Genomic DNA, 7,504 nt, shown 5'->3' with positions numbered 1-7,504 from the left:
AGGTCAAAGGGTTGAAAGAGATGAAAATTATTGATATTCGTCAGAGGAAAAATGATTTTGATAAGATTCTGTCTAACATTCCATGTGAAATTCAAACAATATTAATTTTCCTTCATATTTTCAAACAGCTACGTACAGTATTTCCATCATTTAGTCAAAATAAAGCAGAAGGCTCAAGGACTACAAATTATAAGACATCTGTCAATATATGAGGCAGCTAATTAATACACCAATACACATAAACATATTCCGCGCCACCAGTGTTGCGCATGTTTGTTTTTTTTTGTATTTTTTATCTGCAATTATATTTGAGTTTCATTTCCCACTGATGGTCTATAATGTGACTTACTAAGTTCATTATTCTTGCTTTATTAGTCCATCATCGATCAATCAATTGAATCCCCCATATTTTTGGGGATTAAAACGAAAGAATAATTGAAAGCGAAGAACCGAGTAAACCGAGTAGTACTCACTCATATCCAAGAACCGAGTAAACCGAGTAGTACTCACTCATATCCAAGAACCGAGTAAACCGAGTAGTACTCACTCATATCCAAGAACCGAGTAAACCGAGTAGTACTCACTCATATCCAAGAACCGAGTAAACCGAGTAGTACTCGGACCGAAACTCACATCCCTTGTCACAGTCCAGCAGCAGTAGCAGAACCCCCATAACATCTCCCCAGACACGCACTCGACAATGGACGGCGTTGCTGTTGAGCCAGCTGACATTGCAACAAAGCATCAGCTGGGGAGGTCTTGTCCAGTGGCGACGAGACGGAAAACTGTGCTTGCCGAGGCGACTGCGAGGTATAAATCCCCGTCCCGACTGCGGTTGCCACGCAATATTTGAAATTTCAACGGTTTTCAATTCATTTTTGTCGGCGACAGACCAAAACTTGTCAGCGACACTTCGCCGAAGCTTCGCTGAAGAATCGCCGACGCTTCGCCGACAAATTGTGACGTCATCAGTGTCGGCGACCGTCCGCGAATTTTTCGTGCAAAACGAAAAAATCCTGACTCCCCACGACAAACCCAGAGGGTCGCAGACATGTCGCCGACAGGCCACGAATCGATGAAAACCATCATGAAAACCAATCACGACAACGCCGCGATTGCGAGATCGTGGCGTTGTCGGAGACAAAGTTTGTATTTTCTCCTGCCTACGACTTGAACTCTTTAAAGAGGAGGGTATCAGGACACCTCTCCTCCCGAAACTGATTTCTCTTTTTGTCCACTCTACTCTATTTAGGAGCAGTGAATAGCGTTTTTTTTTTTTTTCATTATTTTTTTTTACGCCCTTTCACTGTCTCCCCTGCTGTAAAAAATAAAAAAAAAAAAAAAAAAAAAAAAGGAGGTTTAGTAGCAACTGGACTGCATTGTACGTAACACTAATTTCCACAAAAAATGCGTGAAAGACTTGTGTACTTTTCAAATATTAAAAATTGCAAAGATGGTATGCAGACGCCTTACGAGTATGTAGCACAAGTTTTGCCTCCCTTGTCGGCTTGTTCCTCTCTCGTTTACGGGGTGGAGTATTGCGAGTTTTCTTTGCTTTAAGTTGTTTTCCTCCAGGCTTGTTTACCATACGGCCAAGACAGAAAGCCATTGTTATGACTGATGCTTTGAAAAACTAAGTCATGAGAAAAGAACAATGGCTAACATTTTAAAACCTTGTCCACAGCGTCGGAAATTAGGTGAAATTATCAGCGGCAGCACAAAAAGGGGCGGCGGCTCATGTGTTAATTTTTCGTAACACCTGAACTATGACTTTAGTCTTCATACTTGCAAACTGACTACCAGCGAACTACTACTGGCTGTACCCTCCTGTTGAAAACATAGAGGCAACGTCTAATATATGCAGTATGATACCATAGGTTACCTGAGATATTAATTTATGAGATATATGAAATTTGAAAACATTCTTAGATATCAGTACAGAAAGTAACTTTGAAACAAAACAAATATTTGACAAATAAGACGCAGTAATATTTGTCTTAAGAGCTCGGATACAATAACTAGGTTAGAGTAGATTGTAGATAAACCATAAACAGGAGTTCATGTGCTAAATTATGCAAGAAAGTTTATTTTTCTTTATTTAATCAAGGAAATTAGCAAAATAACCCCAAGTTTACTGATTTCCTAGCGTGCGAAAACATATGCAATCACTCATGTCTGCAACAAAACGGCATGTTTCCTCACGTGGAGGACCAGTAACTATATTCAACTCCACGCATCTTGATAAGTACAAGGCAGTGAAATCTAGGTCAGAGAGATAAATATGTAAGTAAGAGGGACGAAGCACTCAGGTGTGTCATAATGTTCCACGATTTTATATGACAGTGGTAGGGTCAGAATTACTTACTGTGATTGTGTTCCCTCTTGTGCAAGTCTACATTTCACTGGCGAGTCGGCAACCGCTTGATCCACTCACGTTGACGATCGGGTTCGCCAGTTGGGGCACTGGGTCGAAGTAATTTGTTTTATTATAATTATTCTCCAGTCTGAAAAAACAAAAGATGTCTAAATTTACTTCATCTCGTTTTGGGACATAATAATTATCTATTTTTAACGGTCATTGACAGTTTTCATTTAATCTAGTAAAGAGATCGTAAAAAAAAAGGCATCTGATTTTAATTTATCTCGTTTTAGGACATTATACCATTATGTTAAACTCCCATTGCCAACTTTCACGTAATCTACTAAAAAAAAAAAAATCATATTCCGCCCAAGGAAGAAAATGTGTTATTTTCCATTATCCCACTGTTCAGTACAGGCTGCAAGGCCCAGGCGCAGGAACAGAGGTGAACCGGGTCACCCCGTCCACGAAGAAGCCGCACGAGAGCCACTCCTCGCGGCTTCCTTATCAATGACGCGCCAATTACAAGGGACGAACCGTGATAAAATATTACATTCAATTACTTTGTTAATACAACAAGCACTTAATTTAAAATATAGAAAGAGAGAAAGAAAGAAAGAATGAGAGAAAGAAAGAAAAAAAAGGAGAAAAGAAAAAAAGAAAAATATAAATGTAGAATGAAAAAAGAAGAAAGAAAAAAGGAAAACAAGAAAATATAAAAATAATAATGATAAAAAACTAAAGATAAGAACAAAAATAATAAAAATGATGATGATAATGATGATTTTAATAATAATAATAATAATAATAATAATAATAATAATAATAATAATAATAATAATAATAATAATAATAATAATAATAATAATAATAATAATAATAATGTCAGTGTGTGTGTGTGTGTGTGTGTGTGTGTGTGTGTGTGTGTGTGTGTGTGTGTGTGTCTAACTTAGTAATTCATACACCTATCAGTGGCTTGAAATCTGACGCAAAGGAACTTCATATTTTTATCAAGGCCACGCGGGAGGAGGAGCAACGCCTGCATGGTGTTGCGTGATGAAAGCTAAACTTACGGTGCACTGACTTTCAAACAATCGAAACAAAGCGCAATGTAAGTTTATTTTATTGCCGCACAACGCCAGGCAGGCGTTGCAGATATTGCCAAAAAATTGTTCCCATGTCCTCAAATTCACAATTATGTCGAGGAGTTATTACAGCCACACTAACTAAGGCTATTTGCAGGATCTAGCGTACGAGGTGAGCTTTGCAAACCCAGCTCTCTAGTACTACTACTACTACTACTACTACAGCTACTACAACTACTATTACTACTACTACTACCACTACTACTACTACTACTACAACGACGACGACGACAACTACTACTACTACTAATAATAATAATAATAAAAAAAATTTTATACTACTATTACTACTACTACTACTACTACTACTACTACTACTACTACTACTACTACTACTAATAATAATAATAATAATAATAATAATAATAATAATAATAATAATAACAGTAAAAATAATAATAACGAAAATAATAATTATAATGATAATAGTAAGGTCAATAATCTTAATATCAAAACAAAATGAAAATAAGAAAATACCGATAAATATTTTTCACGCCGTATATTAATAGCCATAGAGCAATCAGCACGTGTTGATTAAAAGAGGTAATAAAAAGTCCTCGTAGACAGACCTCGGCCGCTTTTGACGAAGGAAATCCTTTCAAACAAACCCAACACCAGACCTGCCATCCGCCGCTTTTTATTATTAGCCTCGAACAACGTCGCGTCGGAAGAAATCGAGAATCTGTTTGTCTCACCTGTGACGAGGAGGAGAAGGAGGAGGAGTACGAGGAGGAGGAGGAGGAGGAGGAGGAGACAGAGGAGGGAAATAAAAACAGGAAAAAAACAAAAAAACAAGAACAAGGAGGAGTAGGATGATGATGATGATGATGATGATGATGATGATGATGATAATAATAATAATAATAATAATAATAATAATAATAATAATAATAATAATAATAATAATAATAATAATAATAATAATAATAATAATAATAATAATAATAATAATAATAAGAAGAAGAAGAAGAAGAAGAAGAAAAAGAAGAAGAAGAAAAAGAAGAAAAAGAAAAATAAGAAGAAAAATAATAATAATAATAAGAAGAAGAAGAAGAAGATGAAGAGAAAAATAAGAAGAGAAAAATAAGAAGAAAAAGAAAAAGAAGAAAAAGATGATGAAGAAGAAGAAGAAGAAGAAAGAAGATGAAGAAGAAGAAACAAAAGAAGATAGAAAAAAAGAAAAACTGTGGTCTTTTGTTGCAAATAAAAAGAATACTAAGATCAAGGGAAAAGCGAAGATAAGAAGGAGGACGAACGATTGACTGAATAATTCTTCCTTGGCACCACAACAGATATCATACGATTTCCCAGGCGGAGAAGACGAGGGGGAGGAGGACGACGAGGAAGACGAGGACAAGGACGAGGACGAGGATGAAAAGTGAAAAAGAAAATTGAGAGAGAGGAAAGAGGAGTTGCAGTAAAGCAAGAGGAAACATGAAAGATCAGGCAACAGAAATATAGATAACGGTTTTGCCTGGATTAATGACGGTAGGGGTGGCGGTGGCTGAGTGGTTACCGTGCTGGGCTCACATTCACGGCGCAATGGACAACGTCGGTTCGAATCCCCACGCGACCAGCTGGGATTTTTCAGTCCCCGCCGAGTGGCCTAAGACTACCCACATGCTGTCCAGAAGACCACCCATCAACCCGAAATCTAGAAGAAACCGTCCAGTGAATCAAGAATGAGTTCCGGGGGGCAGCATGAGCCAAGCATAACTGGCGTCACTATAAAAAATTGCCTGCGCCACGACTGGCTTGGGCCGATGGTATTATTTTCGAAGCACGTTGGTGTACTATTTTCAATTAATTTGAAGTCATTCTAGTGAATATGGGACCAAAACAGCCTTCCGTACCGTAGATGAGTCCTATCAACATCTAATTCAATAATAACATCACTCTCGGTGTCTTATATTACAATTATTTCACACGGGGCCACTTGGCAGCGCTTCACAGCAGCGCTGCAGCAACACAACTCACTCGTGACTCAATTTTTAGCAGCGCTGCTTCTCTCTCTCTCTCTCTCTCTCTCTCTCTCTCTCTCTCTCTCTCTCTCTCTCTCTCTCTCTCTCTCTCTCTCTCTCTCTCTCTCTCTCTCTCTCTCTCTCTCTCTCACACACACACACACACACACACACACACACACATGGAAACGACTGGGTACAGCACCCGTTCCTTAACTCGCTAGGTATACCAACCATTTTGACTGTCGTGCACTGACTGGCGGTGTTGGGGGGGAATGTCGAATAAGCATCGCTTCTCAGCAGCGCTGCTAAAATTGGGTAGAGCGTTAGCAGCCCTGCAGTCGCGCCACGCACGAGCTGCTAAAAAGTGGAGCGGCTGCAGCTACGTGTGAAAGTTCCCCATTGAATACCATGTATCGTGACGAGCAGCGCTACTTTTTGTGGTCGCCATTGGCGGCGAAGCCAACCACTTAAATCAGTCTGCAGCGCTACTTTTTGGGGTTGTGGCTGCGTGTGAAAACCTCCATTCATCTCCATTACTTACCAGCGGCAGCGCTACTAAGTGGCCCCGTGTGAAAGGGGCCTAAAGGCCGCCTCTCTTGTTACTTCTTATAGGAGAACTAATTATTTTTGTTGTAGGTCACTGCTGATGCTGACTTTGTCAAAGATCTGATTCGTCAGTGACAACCTGCAGATGCTTCCCACGCATGTTGTAGGTATAGTCGCTGTTTGTGGATCCAATGTATATAACATTACAATTTCCGATGAAAGCATTTGCCACATATTAAATCATTTAGTAATCTAGTCAAGGTCTTTCTGCATAATTTCCCAGTCGACATTGTTGGGAAACTTTATATATATTTCGGTGACATTTGAAAACTTTGATATAGAGGGTGTTAGTCAGACTTTTATGTCGTTGATCCTTATGATAAGGAAAATGGGTCTCAAGACTGACCCTTGAGGAACTCCGCTAGTGACAGGAAGTCCCTCGATACCTTGCCTTGAGTAAAATTCAATATTTTCTTCTATTAGGCCAATCTCTTACCGACTCAGTCAGATTTTCCCCAATACCTACAGATTGTAGCTATTTTTTTTTAAATGGGCGTTCGGGTGATATTTTTTCATTAACCTTCTAGAAGTCTAGTTCCATATACCACAAGGCAGTTGCTATTTGTAACATCAATCAGGAGTTGCTCAAAGATGCCAACAGGCCAATGATCCACGGAAGGTATGCCAACTTGATTGCCGTATGCCAATCTGGTACCATTCCTTATGACTGGATGAGGGAGCTGGTCGTCCCTATCTGGAAAGGGAAAGGGGACCGCCAGGACTGCAACGGCTACCGTGGTATTACATTCCTCAGTATGTCATTCAAGATGCATGCCCATCTAATGCTCATGCAAATTCGTAACTAGCAGCAAAAACTGCGGAGACTTGAACAGTCTGGGTTCACACCTGGCTTATCGACAACTGACCGTATCCTAGCTCTCCCCGTACTGGTGGAACGCCCACGAGTTTCGACAAGGGATGTGTGCAGGCTATATCGATCTCAAAAAGGCGTTTGATTTAGTGCATCGATTGGGACTGAGATATTCTGCGACTCCCTGGGACTCCTGGAAGGACCGTTGGTCCAATGACTGGCCTACACTTTGAATCTGAGAGTGCTGTGAATTATTGGGATGGTGGTCCAGCTTCTCGTGAATAAGACAGAGAGGCAAGGCTGTGTCCTTGCTCAATCACTTTTCTGCACTTGCACGAACTGAATATTAGGAAGAGTTGTGGATCAAAGTCACTGTCCAGCATCTATTAGCAATACCACAATCATTGATCGTATTTTGAAGCTGCAATTCTTGAGAAGTCACTGGAGGTTCTGGTGATGGTTCTCGAGGCATTGCATGTGGTGGCGAAACCTTTGGGACTTCAGGTCTCCTGGGCCAAGACCAAGGTACAGGTGTTCGGAGGCTTGCTATATTAAACAGTGCAGTCTGTTCATGCGTGTGACGATGACAGTGATATCTTGGAAAATTTCGCCTATCTTG

At 39.9% G+C, this 7,504-nt stretch overlaps 1 long non-coding RNA gene across 1 annotated transcript in view; it reads right to left on the bottom strand.

Moving 5' to 3' along the window:
• Positions 1-2,368: 2,368 nt before the first annotated feature.
• Positions 2,369-7,504, bottom strand: part of LOC127006471 (uncharacterized) — a 62,359-nt gene continuing 57,223 nt past the window's right edge. Inside the window, exon 3 of the long non-coding RNA XR_007759583.1 lies at positions 2,369-2,504. This is a non-coding gene — a long non-coding RNA (uncharacterized LOC127006471). The remainder of the gene's footprint in view (positions 2,505-7,504) is intronic.

Source organism: Eriocheir sinensis, chromosome 32 (genome assembly GCF_024679095.1).
Source record: "Eriocheir sinensis breed Jianghai 21 chromosome 32, ASM2467909v1, whole genome shotgun sequence".
In the NCBI taxonomy this organism is placed as follows: Eukaryota; Metazoa; Arthropoda; class Malacostraca; order Decapoda; family Varunidae; genus Eriocheir; species Eriocheir sinensis.
Note: the sequence above shows the minus strand (reverse complement) of the source record. Positions and strands in the feature narration are given on the sequence as shown.